This window comes from Erpetoichthys calabaricus, chromosome 10 (genome assembly GCF_900747795.2).
Source record: "Erpetoichthys calabaricus chromosome 10, fErpCal1.3, whole genome shotgun sequence".
NCBI classification, from domain to species: Eukaryota; Metazoa; Chordata; class Cladistia; order Polypteriformes; family Polypteridae; genus Erpetoichthys; species Erpetoichthys calabaricus.
Window position 1 is genome coordinate 42203437 of NC_041403.2, and position 15225 is coordinate 42218661.

Consider the following 15225-nt stretch of genomic DNA (forward strand, 5'->3'; position numbering starts at 1 on the left):
TCTCAGCCTTCTCTCACACGTCTCGGGCCTCTCCTTTGCCTCCTCCCAGACCTCATCCTTCTCCTCACCCGACTCCAGTCCTTAATGAGGGGAGGCAGCTGATGACCACACCCTGCCACCTGCCACAATATATGTATATATATTTTTTATATATATTAATTAGATCTGGTTGTTCCTCTTGTTCTACTCCCTTTAAACTAATTAATAAATAAACTCTGCTTGTACCTAGGAGTGCCCTGTTGTGGTCAATATATATTTTAGTTAATATATAAAATTTGATTTTATATATTCAGGTTTCACTTCACATGTATCATCAAATATCAGACTTCACCTTATGTCTTCAAAATTCACTCCTTATATTTTACATGTGGCTCTTTATATTCAGAAAATGACCTAATCTATAATATATATATATATATACTAGCTGTGTAAGCCCATGCTGTAAAATGCCCGAGGTCCTAGAAACTATTGAAATCGTCAAAAGAAAAATTGAAATGTAGAGATGTCAGGTAACTGAAAGGAACTTCTTTGTGCATCTTTGTCCTAGGAGGTTTCGTTTTGCCAACATGCTCGCCTCGCTTGTGTATTAGCGGCGGGAGGAAAAGTAAAAGGGATACCGTTTTCCCGATGTTAGCGGCTAAGCGACTTTGTTTTTTTCTTCGGAGGTTTCGATTGCTGATGTGCTCGCCTCGCTTGTGTTATTAGCGGCTAAGTGAGTTTTCTGTTTCCTCAGAGGTGGAGCCCTTACCCCAACTCACTTCTCACTTCCGGGCTGGACAGACACACACACTTCCATGCGTAGACGTTTATATATAAGATATAAATATATATATATTATATATATGTATATATATATATACACACACACCATATCACGTTAAATAATATAAAAAAAATCCTCAGACCACTTAATCCAGTTCAGGGTTTCAGGGTTCACTCCAGCTTACTCAGGGTCACTTACTGAGGGTGTGACACACATATATTTGGGGATGTGAGAGGAACACTAGAGTACCCCAAGGACACTCAATGCAGACACAGGGCAAACATGCAAACTCCGTACAGATGACAACTGGGCTCAGAATTTAATTCCAGGACCCCACATCTGTCCCATCCCTCTGTATATGATAACACATATAGCAATAGCAGCATCCTTATCTGTCAAACCTTATGAGTTGAGCAGGAATAGGAGTGCTGGTGTGGCCTTGTATTATTTTTATTTAAAGGTATTTAAAGGCCACCACAGGGAGTTGACAGAGAGATGGGGTGAACTAAATCAATAATCATTCTCAAAGGTGGGATTGTTGTTCAGAGGTAACCCATGAGAAAGACACATGGGAGGAATGAAAAGAATGAGGCAACACTGGAGGGAATGGAAGGAAATCATCTGGAGCTAACCCAAAAAGAGCAAAGATATTGAGCAAAAGGTAACTGGATGAGTGCCCAGAGGAAAGCAAAAGAGTTCCAGAGAGTTAGGACTAGCACCAGAGAAGCTGTACTGTTTACTTTTTTCTTTACTTAGTTTTCACTGAATGTCCTAAGTCCAGAATATCAGTTCTTACAAAATTCTTAAACAAGTTAACAGCCAAAAAGAAATTGAGCCAAGCAGCTAAAAAAACATTTGCAGAACCTTCATTAATGTAACTTCAAAATACAGTATTACCATGTTTAGCTGATGCCTTTACGCAAGACAACTTAAAAATCAAGACTTTAATTACAAAACAGAATATATATCATATTGAGATCTTTAGAACAGCTTGTGTAGAAGGGTCATTAATCGAGCACCTTATGCCATATATAATTAAAATTTTCGAAAAACAGGAAGATTCTTACTGTTTAAAACAAATAAGTTTGAAATGTGATAAACACCACCGCCTCCATTTTAGCACATACTGTTGAAAATACTTTTAGACAATTATCACACATCCAACCTGAGCATGTGATGTTTCACTGTGGGCGCCATCATCACCCCGAAAGCGGATAGTAGAGGTCACATAGTATATGTGTACCAAATTTCAGGTCAATAGGTGAAACGGTTTGCAAGCTACAGGTGATTTAAAATCCTGAACAGACAAACAGAACGCCACGGTAGCGTATTATATAAGAAGATAAAGCCTTTCGTGTTCTCCTGTGTTTTTTTCTACTGCTGTGTAAGTGTGTCATGCTGCTTATATTTTACATAAAGACAAACTAAAACACCCCATTTCTGCACAGTTCTGGATTTTCTCCACAGGAAGAAACCTAGCAAACGGTCTTTCCTGTTTCTTGATTCCAACAGAAGAAATTGATAACATGCTTTCTCCAAGCACAGTGAAGCTTCAACTTTCAAGTTTCTTTTCTGTCTCCAATGCTTCTTTAGGATTGTGATCACCAAGATTGTTGTCATAATTGTCAAAATGGTAACATAGTACTAGAAACCCTCATGTAACTAAACAAATAGGCACCTTGCCAATCGGAGAAAGATTGGAGTGGAGGATGAGATTATCTGTCTGCTCCACAAGGCTTATTCTCACCTGGGCAAAGTTGGCAGCACTGTGAAGACTATGTTTTTGATTTCTCTAGTGCTTTCAATACCATCCAGTCATCCCTGTTAAGGGGTAAACTCAGAGATGTTCTGGTGGATGAGTCTATGATGTCCTGGATAAAGGGCTATCTGTTGGGCAGACCACAGTTTGTGAGGCTCAAGGACTGTGTCTCTGATGTGGATGTGAGGAACACTGGAGCACCACAAGGAACAGGCCTGTCTGCCTTTCTCTTTACTCCGCTGACATCTGACTATAAATATAACACCGGGTTACGTTACTTGCAGAAATTCTCAGACTATTCTGCCCTTATAGGGTGTATTGATAAGGGGAATGATACAGAGTATAGGAGTCAGATGGAGAACTTAGTTTCTAATTGTCTGCATCTTAACATCAGCAAAACCAAGGAACTGCTTATTGACTTTCACCTCACCTCTGTGTCTGCTCACTGTTCAAAGCTGTCTGAATACATGTTTTTACTTTGTTGGTTATTGAATTTAAATGGATGATCAAAAATGGTAAATGTATCCATGTTAAAATTAAATCCACAACACAATAAAGTGTGCAGAAAGCGAAGATTGTGAATATGCTCTGAATCCATCATATAACAAAAATGGTCAAGAATTAAAGGAAGACGATGCAGAAGGAATCCATTTCAGGAAACAGTTCAGAAATGTAAATTCTCAAGGAATATCCTCTTTGGTGTATTTTTTCAATCAACATAAAGGCTTTTCAGCATTTAAGTTTGGAATGTCTTTCTTTCAACAACAACTTAATCTGAGATCCCTTCAATGAAATGTTAGGTGAAAGTTTAGATACAGGAGAAAAAGTATCTGGCTTCACTTTTTCTCTTAAAATACCATGGAAAGCTTGACATGCACCATATTTATATCACTGCATGGTGATAATGGTGTATGTAAGGTTAAATTGAAATATAAATAATGCAGAAACATTATCCTTACATTAGTCATAAATGACAGCTTAAGACATTCAGGAATGCATTTGCAGCAGGGGGATTTTCATTGAACCAAATAAGCAGTTTCAAATGTCCCAAGCTTGACAACTTTAAAATTTAAGATAATATATTTTCACTGTATAAATGAAATTGAGAAATGTACAAAGTAAGCTCAGTGGTTTAGAAACACGATCTGGTGCTAGAATGTCTCTCCCTGTACAACAGATGTCAGAGCTCCTTAATGCAGCTGTTCTTTCTAAGACGTCATTGCATTCCAGCTAAGAAAATACAACTTTTATTACAGATCTACACTCTGTAAGTGCACTGCTTCCGGTGAAATTTCTTCCTTTTTTCCTTTTATTGTTTTATTCCACGCTATTATAGATGTCAGCAATAAATTTTAATTTTTGGTCACTATAATAAGCAGTTATAATGATTCTCAGGCAAAGAACCAGGGTAATGGGAATGGAAGAAGTGATAGAAATTGACTGGGAGCTTGAAAGGGAGCTGGCAGAATTATCCAGGCAATTTGGTCAAAAAACAAAAAGAAACCATCAAAACTGATTGTCAAAATGCTAAACCAAAATCTCATAGCCAAAAAAACACTGTAACAGGTCTTATTATTTTCTTATTCTTGACCTTTACTAAATTTAACATTTGGTTTGAAAATAATCCAATGCTCAGATAACAACATGCTGTACATCACCAACATTTGACACTGTCAGACATGACATTCTACTGTCCAAAAAGGAGAACGTGCCGGGTATCTCTAGCACTGCCCTCTGGTGGTTTAAGTCCTGTCTGACTGATAATCCAGAGTTTGTTAGTGTTGACAACAGCAGATCCAGCTCAGTGCCAGTCACACAAGGAGCTCCTCAGGGTTCTGTCCTCGGCCCTCTGTCCTTCTGTATCTGTATGCTTCTACTTGGCCATATCATTCATAACTTTGGACTGGGTTATCATTTTTATGCAGATGACACTCAATTCTATTTCACTGTCAAAAGTGCAACTTCATCAGAGTTTTCTCAGCTCACAACTTGCCTCAGTGAAATTAAAACCTGCATGGAGCAGAACTCTTTAAAATTAAATTGCAACAAAACTGAACTACTGCAAATTGGCACTAAAGCGCAACTTAAGGAAATGAGCTCCTTTTCAGTCACTCTTGATGGTGATCTCATCAGACCTTCTTCTGACGCAAAGAATTTTGGTATCATTTTTGATCCCTCCCTTTCTTATTTACATAAACCAATTAAAAAACTTTCATATTTTCACCTCCATAACATATCCTGTATTCGCTCATTCCCCTTCTTTTCTAAAGCTGGTAAACTTGTCTATGCTTTTATCATGTCATGCATCGATTATTGTAACTCCATAATGGTAGATTCAAACCTCTGCTGAAAGAGTCCTTACACAAACCAGAAACAGTGAGCACATCACATCCACCCTACTTCGCTTTCACTGGCTCCCTGTGTCTTACAGGATTGAATATAAAATTCTATTAATAATGTACAAAGCTTCAAAAGACCTTGTACCAGACTACATCAGTGACCTTCTCTATCACTATACTACTGTTTGCCCACTAAGGTCCTTTGATTCTGGTAATCTTGTTGTGCATCACATTAACCTGAACTCTATGGATGACAAGGCCTTCAGCTGTATTGCTCCCAGACTTTGGAATGTCCTCCCGATTTTAATGAGATCAGCTGACTCCATTCATTCTTTTAAAAAACAACTTTTTAAACTAATCTGTTCAGGAAGGCTTTTAATTTAACCTGATATTCTGCTTCCTCTTCCAGTCTTCCTCTCTGTCCAGATGCTCAGTTTAATTTTTATGTGTTATATAACAAATGATGTTATTTGCTAGGCTTTTGTTTTCATATTAAATTTAGTATTTTACTCTGGTTTATTGTCTTTTATTCTTTCTAATGCCTGTATATCTTGTATCTATCAGTTTTAATGTGGTATTGAGAACACATCTGTATACAATGTGACATGTACCTGCTGTTTCTTTATGAGACTCTGTGAAGCACCGTGAGTTAGGGAAAGGTGCTAGATAAATAAAAATTATTATTATCATTATTATTATTATTATTATTACTATTACTACTATTATTATAAATAGGTCAGGTCACTCCTCTGGCTTGCTGTTGCAGCACTCATTAAGTTCAGAACCTTGATGTTTGCCTACAGAGTAGACAGTTGGGCCAGTATCAATGTAAATGAAGACACTTGTGAGCTTGTGTGCTTCTTCTCACACACTCTGGTCTGCTAATTAAAACATCAGAGTAATCTAGATGAGAACAAGCCATTCAGCCCAACAAAACACATCAATCTAATAAACTCCTCCAAAATAGCATCAAATCAAGTTCTGAACGTCCCTAAAGTCCTACTCTCTATCACAGTACTTGGTAACTTATTCCATGTCTGTATAATTCTCTGTGTGAAGGAAATCTTTCAAATGTTTCTACAGCCACAAACATCATCACCATCAACATGGCTGTAGCTATGAAAAAAAAAATCTAAGATGACATCATGATAATGTCAAGATCCAAACAATGAAATTAAAAGAGTGAAAAATGGTCAAAAATACCAAAAATGAAATAATATCCCAATCTTGCAATAAGGTTGTAAAATTATTTGCATCGTTTCATTTCTGTTGAGTCTGGGTGTGTTGATGATGGGGTCTTGTGAGTGACTGGCCACCTTGACTGTTATGTTTCTGCATTTCATTAATCGTTTTTAATATCTTGTGTCTTGATAATTTCCATGTAACCTTATGTGGGATAAGTTTAATTAAACAAACACTTTTTATTAGATAGATAGATAGATAGATAGATAGATAGATAGATAGATAGATAGATAGATAGATAGATAGATAGATAGATAGATAGATAGATACTTTATTAATCCCAGGGGGAAATTCACATACTCCAGCAGCAAAAAAATATTAAATTAAAGAGTAAATATTAATATTAATATTCCTTAAGCTCTTCCACACCATCAGTAACTAATAGCCAGTGAGTTGCTCTGCTTTTTGTATTAGACCTCTCAGCTTTTTAATTTGTGATTCAGAAATCTAAAGTCAATGTCACATTATGCGACTTTATGTCATGGACTGTGTCAAATTGGACTCATTTAGTACTCCACATTGGACTCCTTCATAAGTGTATCTCTTCAGAGAATCCTTGGGTAACACCGATTTGACTTTGTGTCAAATGAGTGGTTGCTCATGGAATCCCGAATAAGGCACATTACCTGCACTACGGCCATGTGACGCGATTCTCCGAGGGTGATCAGGCTCACAGGATCCTCATTGCCAAGGACCCGAGTGGCTGGACAAGGGCAAAGGAACGCCCACATAACACCTTACTACAGCAGATAGATGGTCATTTCCCAAGGATGGGACTGGACCTCGTATCTACCTGGGGGTTCCCAACCAGGATCCCAAGCTGTTTCATTGTGTGGTGGGTGCGGCAACGAGCTGTACAAGTGCATGCTCCTCAACCTGACCTGACCTAATCTATGTCAGATTTGCCGATTGTTGTCAATGATTCTTTGTTGTGCCATCTCAAATTACACAACTGAAAAATCATAACTCATGTCACATTTAACAAATAAGCATCAATCTTCTAGAAGTTTTTCAGCACCCTTTTTTCTGACAGCAAATAGCGCGCTGCCTGATAAAACCGATGCTTTACGAAGTGTAAATAGCTGTAGTGGGTTCTTTTTTCCATTCTGCTATGGTATGTTAAATACAAGATATCAAACAGATGAGCACCTCTTCTATCTGTGAGGTCCACAGGACCTGTTTGACCTGACAGAGACAGTGCCATACCGGTGATTTGTGAAGCGTTAATAGCTATGGTGTGTTCAGCCTCCTTGTCACTATATTCTATACATTGCCAGCTGAATGCTCATTAGTTCTCAGCTCTCACACACGAAGAGCCCACCATTGTGACCAAAGACAAAATCAGACATGCTTGTTTTTAGCCTAGCCAGGCACAGATTTGTTGGTCTCAGTCATTAGGCACGTCACATTAGGCGATTGGTTTAATGAGAAAGTGCCACCAACGGCCTCCAAATGGATAAAATGATGTAAATGAAGGCTAAGACTGAGAATCAAGGGAAAAGCTGTCTAATGTGACACAGGCTTAACTTGATCTCTACTTTATTGCCAAGTATTGAGAATACTTGATAAGGCGAGAATGGCTTCCTCTGTTAAAAAACAAAGAGTACATCAATCAAAACAAAGAAGCCAACCTGAACAACAAGCAAATAATAAACATTTAGAAAATTTACTGACTATTTTTCCGTAAGATGCAAACTAAATGAAGATAATAGTTAGAGGTTGTGAGTGACTACAGTTAATTTGGGTAGATGAGAAGTGGAGGAGTGACATGAGCATAGAAACAGGTTACACTAACCGGCAAGGCTCTTGGAACAGCATGAGAAACATTGTCGTAAATTTAGCATTTTCAGGGTGTTCATAATCTAAGCTTTTTGTGGATAAGTGTCTCTGACTGGGGAATGCATATTGTTACAACTTCTCAGGCAGTCTCTGGCTGTCTGCCTGTGTTTCTTAAAAAAGAAAAATTTATGGCACCCCCAACCGTTTGTTATAGCCATACCTAATTTGTCTGTGAAACCTCCAGCTGGATATCTGAGCCAAAGTGTGCCAGTGTTCCTCTACGCATCACATTAAGTTTGACTGAGGGGGGTTTTTAACCCTGAGTTTTAAGTGTCATTATGACTGCTGGCTTTCTTTTTAAGTACTTAATCAGAGACACCCTGCTGCAGATAATTGCACTCCTGCTTAGTTTTGTTCTCAACTGCTGGAAGATGGATGGTACAGCTACTCGTCCAAGAAATTCACTAAGATTTTTTTGTGGCATTAATTTTATTTTGAATTACTTTTCCTTATTACATATATTTTATAAACTTCTCAATTTCTTGTTTGCTACCTTCAATGTTGACTATTTTACTTTTGGATTTATTACATATAAAGAGGTAATATTACTGTAAATGAATTGTGGGAAAAAAATGACCAAGTGATCAATTCAGCACTCTTCTTGTTTGCTATTTGTTATGATGTCCATGCAAACACATGCTGTACTTTGAATAATATGAGCAATAAAAGAATGACCAGAAGGGGGTTAGAACAAAAAGAAGCTAGCACAATTGTTGACTGGGTACAAGCAGAAGACCAGAAGAACCTGTCAACACCAATTGTCAAAGCCAAAGCACTAAACTATAGGTTCTTAAACTCTGGGACGCATGTTGTCTGATTTTTAGTCACGCAGAGTCTTGAGTCACAATTGAAATCAATGGGATGGGGTCACGTATGGTTTGCAGAATGTATTATGATGGGTCTGCTGCAGATAGATGCCATTCCACCGCTACAACATGTGTCTGGGATTCTCCGAGGAGAACCTTCCTGGGATGATTGTTGGCGGCGATTCTCCTCCTCAGGTTAATTTTAGGTCATAAAGACACAAAAACATCAAAATTGGGTGATAAAAAAACATTTAAGAATCACTGCATTTAACCAAAAATAGTAGTCAAAAAGAAATATTGCACAGTCTTCATACCAGCTCATTTTAATTGACTCCAACTCTAATTTTTACTGTTCATTTTAAGAAATTGTGTGCCACCATCTTATATAGGTGAGACACAATCTCACTTGAATGGCAACAGGTCCAGGAACCATAAACAATATAGCCACAGTCATGCAAAGAGAGGTACGAAACAAAATAGTATAACCACAATAATAATAAAAAATAATGAACAACAAGAAAAACAAGTCTAAAAAGTCCAAAAATGAATCATACAGAACACTGTTATGATTCGCATTGTTTCACTTTTTGTGCCTTTTCTGAGTTGTTTTCAGAATATTTATATTGCCTTATGCACACGCCCGCATTAGGAGCATCCACACAACACTAGTGACACTAGTGTTGGGAGGGAAATGTGGTTATTAACAACTTCTCTTCTCTCACCCACAGACAAGAGAACGAGTCTCACAGCAACTGTTAACGTCACTTCCATTTTCGCTCTGGAAGTTCCACCACTCCTGCTCTGAGAGCTTTTTAAAGAACAACAATGTCAGAATTCAGCATAATTTCTGGATTAACCCTTTAACCACCAACTCCCTAAATATTCCCCATGCCAGGAGAAATCTGAACAATTTTCGTTTTTTTACTTTACATTTATTCAAGCAGTATTTACCTGCTGAAATACCTGCTGAAATGTTTCAAATAAATGGTCAATCAAAGGACGTAGCTTGAACAAGCGGTCACGGTTTGGATCTTTCATATCTGGCTCAGATAACGGGCAGCAGTCCAGTTGAGATGCTGGGGATACACCCACTCATCGCCATCATCCGATGCGTCGTCATTCACAGTATCATGCAGCGCACGTTGCTGATCATCATTGTCGCTAAAATCTTCTTCAGAACTGCTACAATCATGATCAGAATTACTGTCCAAAATCGCCTGCAAAACCTCACTTGAAGTCAGTTTACGTTTCGCCATATTCACAGCTTTCACTTTCGAATCACATCATGTGAGCGGCCAATACAACCGCAGAGTTGTCGAAATACAACGTAGTAATAATGCCCACGCCAAACTGTCAGTTATACTACGCGCCAGGCATTCACATAACCACAGGCAAATGTGCCGGATAATTCCGGCAGTAAGGCGTCAGCAATAAAGCTACGATGCCGGATATATCCGGCAGAGGGCGGTTAAGGGGTTAACAACAGAACCAAATGAAGTTCTGCAGCAGAGTCTAATTCATATCCCGAGCCTCAAGGAGAAGCACTGAAGGATACCTACGTCCAATATCTCTTTTTACTTTTGTGCACAGTAAGTGGGGTCCCAGCTGGTCTCCCACCCTTTGACATCTCCCTGTATTTGTTTCATTTCACAATGTCTATAGTTAATGTATTTTTTTCAACTGAAGCATACTCAAGGATTCTGACTTTAGTTTTCATTCAAAAGGTATTATTAAATCATTTAAATTTTCTTTGACACAATTTTATGAAGCATTTTTTTCTTGTGTTGCTAGGTAATCAACCAGTTAGTGACCATCTGTGACATCTCAGGTTGAAGGGTTATAAAGGTCAACACGAACACTTCCTATTCATCTAAGTTTGTGAGATATACCAAAAAAATAGCATGTGTTTATTTAGTTATTGTTCCTGGTGAATGACTTATGTGTGTTTTTGGCAATGATTTAGGGTTTTTATCTTTGCCTTGACTGCAGCCTATGTATGTTTGACTTCCCAGTTACAAATCTTGTTTGTCTTTTGGCTCACGCCTCTTCTTTAGGCCCCTTATTTTAGCACAATTTCTGTCAATCCTTCCTTGGCAGAATAAGTATAAAATGCCCAAACCACAGATTCATTGGAGATAATTAAACTTACAAAGCGCTTTTCAAAGTGCTTTACATGCACAAAATAGCAACCAATATGCGGCATCCATCTGGATGATGTGACCGCAGCCATTTTATGCCAGTACACTCACTAGAGAGATGAAAGAGAGAGATACTCATCCAATAATGGAAAGATGACGATTTGGCGGCCAGAATGATCAGGCTGTGATGGGCAGTTTAGCCAGAGCATCGTGGAACAAGCTACTCTTTTTGAAAAATGCCCCTGAAATGTTTTATGATCACAGTGAGTCAGGACGTTGGCTTTACATCTCATAAGAAGGATGGGACCAGTCTTTACAATCCATTATCCTTGTCGCTGCTTTGGGACATTGGGATCAACACACCCCTGATGGTTTTCCCTAGTTTGTTTCCCATGTTACAGGCAGGGCCCAAACATGCTTAGCACTTACACTATTACACTATTCATTCAAACACAATGAGAGACAATTGCTGTGTACTGGAAGGACAACTTTAAACACTTGGCTCCTGGGACATTGTCTGGCACCCATGACCCTAACAAGAAAACAGTTGGACCATTGCTGGAATGGAGAACGGTTGGACTCTATGTCACTAGTACAATAAAGTGTAAAGTTTTATTTTTTTCCTCTGATATGCAATGAGAAAATTTTCAGTGTTGGCCTTCATGACAAAGGATACAATGTCATCTGAAATTTCACAAGAGAAAAGCCAGGTCATCTAATCTTCTAAAACAGTGAGTCAAGGTTAGTGGTGTCAGCATTATCTCAGTTCAACAAACGTGTTTAAACAACAGATAAACAGCATATACCCCAGACTAATTATTACACAGCTTTTAAAACGTTTAGCATTCCAGCAGGCCTTGGGTAAATAAACATTCTGGGCAGAAAGTACTGCTGGAAAGAACTGCTTGCTGCAAACACCCAGAATAAAATAGGATTTCTTTAATCATGATTATTTTGCAAGTCATTATGAATAGTCCTCACACTCATGGCATGAAAGATCAGCAGCACAATACCCACACAGGTGCAAGCTGCAAATGCCAACCCCACTGGTTAATGACCACTGGTCAGTAGGAGGCCAGATAATATAGACGACCCTGCCAGGTTTTAGAGTGAATCACACTGGCCGTTAAGGTTTCATTTTAAATCCTGGCATGACTAATTCCAAATTCAGCTGTTAGACCACACAGGAAGCAAGTGGTGCATCAGCCTTGTGGAAAACAGTTGGAAGTCATCGCACCCTAGGCAGACTGTCTTGACCAGATGAGATCAGCCTAACCAACCCCTGCTTTGTCTCTCACATACTTGCAATTTATTTTAACATTGCATAGAAACGTCTGATTAAGTGTTGAAAAAAAACATGTCTGAATTGCTTTGGTTTCATTTTACAAGTGACAAAAATAAAGGCTTACGTGGGGGCACAGGAGACCGAACCATTATTAACCAAAAGTTAATTTTTACTTTATGGTAAAGTAACCTGAGCTTTGAATTTTATGTTGGGACACACGGCACCAACCCACCTCCCAGAATTACAAAAAGAAAATGCCAGAAAAAGACAAAAGAACATTTCAAGTAAGTATTCAGAATGTATTTCTAACAGTTTTGTATCAATTTCACTTTGTGTTGTGTGCAACGGATTTTTATTTTTTTTATTGTTGACATTTTTCTTATTATCTTTATGACGTTACCACATCAGCACTTTGTGAGTGTGTTCTTTCATGGGCGCTGCTATTACATGTGTCCAGTTGTGTGATGCTGTGCAATTACTAAGTACCAGGAGATCCACAAAAAAAATTAAACAAATTAACAACTTTATTAAAAACCCTTTACTGCTCTTGCTCTGGATTCTGGTGTTGACTTTGATTTAATTTCCTTTTCAAGTTTTTCTCTAGACTTGCTTCTGCCTTTGTTAACAGATTATTGCATTTGTTTTAAGATTACTCTTTTGAATTATGCATTTCACTTCATCAGTCATCTTCTTTTCTGTTCCCTGGCACATTGTTGTGGTCATGATAGAAGAATAGAAAACATTTTACAGTAGAGGCCTTGGTATTTAGAAAGTCTACTATAGAGAAGTGAAAAAAATTGAAACTGGCTGTCCAACAAAACCAAGGGTAACCCATAGAGAAGCTACTGAAACACCAGTTTGGAATCTGGATGTTAAATGTCAACAGCTACAATTAAAGAACACGGCCATGGATTCACTGTGTCCTTTAGATGGGCCTTAATGGACAGTGGACAAAAATTTTGATATGTCCTGCACCCCCCCAAACCCAAAGGCAAGGTATATGCAAAACATCACCAAGACAGAACTGCAGTGTGGGGTGGTGGTTAAGAGTTTGGACCTCAAACCCTGAGGTTGGGGGTTCAAATCCAAGTACTGGTTGGCCCATTAGATTCATGGATCTGCCTATTTGCTGTTTTGTCATCAATAATTAAAATGAAATAGTTTTACAATCTATTGCAGAATTCCACAGATAAGTCTGTAGCAGTAATTAAATGGACTGCAAATCCCAGCAACCCCAGGAGTACCACATCATTAGGTGGCTTCAGTGTTTGCAGCAAGAGGCTGCTGGGTGAAAGATGAGGGCACTAGTTTTAAAAGGAAGCCATAAGACGTGGACAGGATCGGTGGAGTCTTTTTATTTCAGTGCACTTCACTGCACAATTGGATTATGGATTCCTCTGGATGTAAACTACGTTCATGTCCTGTGCCTACTTGTTCATGTGATATCATTTGGGTCTTTGTCTGAGGAGCACTCCCGACTTCTACAAATCTTGACTTACATCAGCATCATGGTAGGACAAAACTTGATTTAACTTTCAGGAGGCTTTTCACAGGCGGTTTGATTTCATAACCACACCACCATCATCTGCATCTGGACCATGTTGTGAGCGTTTATCGTTTTGTAATAGCGTTCTGTAATATTAACAATTTTATTACCATAAATACACACACAGCTTTATTATAATAAGTTACATTTTTTAAAAAGATATACTTCCTTTAAAAACTGCAGAACTGCACACTTTGTCTGGGGCACACACACATCTTTGTCTCGGCAGCCAGTCTCACAAATACGTGATTTGCTTGCACAGTAAGCATTCTGTCTCATATTTACAGCAAATTTTTGCATCTTATTTAGCACAATAAACTTAGAATACACAGTAATCGAGGGTCCAAAACATATTTGTGGGGGTCCCATGCCTGTAATCCCAATGTATTGCAAGGGATAGCTGTACTGACACTGTGTGACAATGAGCAAGTCGCTTCATCTGCTTGTGCTCTGATTGGGGGAAAAAACAATAGAAATACAACTAATGGTATCTAAAATGTTCTAAGTCGCCTTGGATAAACGTATGAGCCATATAATAAGTAGTAAACAAATACTTTGGAAAGTCTTTAAATTTGATAAGGCTTCGCTGAAATATTTTAACTCGAGTGTGTGATGCACCTCAAACTCTGCACGCCATCCTCACCGTAAGCTGCGACAGACATAAGACAAAGGTGAGTAAGAGCCAGCAGAGAGAAAAACTCTGTTTGAAAATAAAACTAAGGGACACAGCATCACTGAACTGGCCTAAAACGAACTGGTAATAAAGTCATCTCACTTCCTGAAAGGGTAAATTTGAGTGCTGCAGTCTGATAATAAAGTCGCCTTGTGACAATGCTGGTCCCACTACATGCTCCCATCTCCTTTTCAGGAGCTCTCGAACCCAAAACTGTCGGGTAATGTCACCGAATGAGCTGGACAGTGAAGACATCACTTAGCAAAGGTGATGGTACAAAAAAGTGCAAGAGTGCTTTTATTTAAAAACAGTCAAAACAAAGTGTTCAAAGAAATAGTGCAGTGCTTCAAAGAAATAAATAATCCAATAAAACCAGGTAAAAAATCCCAGACGTTTAAAACAAGGTTAAAACGGCATTAAAATCCTGCTGACAACATTGGGGTCACACCAGCCAAGCTCTGCTCCTTCCCAGTCTCTCCAGCTCATCTAAGGTATATTCAGCGGGAGAGATTTCAGCCACCGCGGCCCTCATTCTACCAACCCCCATCATGGCTGCCTCCGCAGGTGTCTGCCTGACCGCTCGGGGTCGGTTGTCCTCCTGTTTTCCTTCTCGCACTCAAAGACATCCCTTGGATCTCTAGGGCAGACTTTTCCCCGATCGTACCCACTCTATTAACTTAGTGGGCACAATCCTGTCCCACGAACATCGATCACTCGCTCCATCTGGGACCCCTGACTGCGCTGACCTCTCTCTTTCACATCGGGCTGGCTCATCCATTCTCTTTCTCCATTGCTGCGCTCTCGCTCTCTGCCTCTTCCTTTCTTTTACCGTTTT

At 38.9% G+C, this 15225-nt stretch overlaps 1 protein-coding gene across 2 annotated transcripts in view; it reads right to left on the reverse strand.

Annotated features, from left to right (window-relative positions):
• The window catches only part of abca4b (ATP-binding cassette, sub-family A (ABC1), member 4b), a 325020-nt gene that overhangs the window by 248803 nt on the left and 60992 nt on the right, over positions 1-15225 (reverse strand). The window lies entirely within an intron of this gene.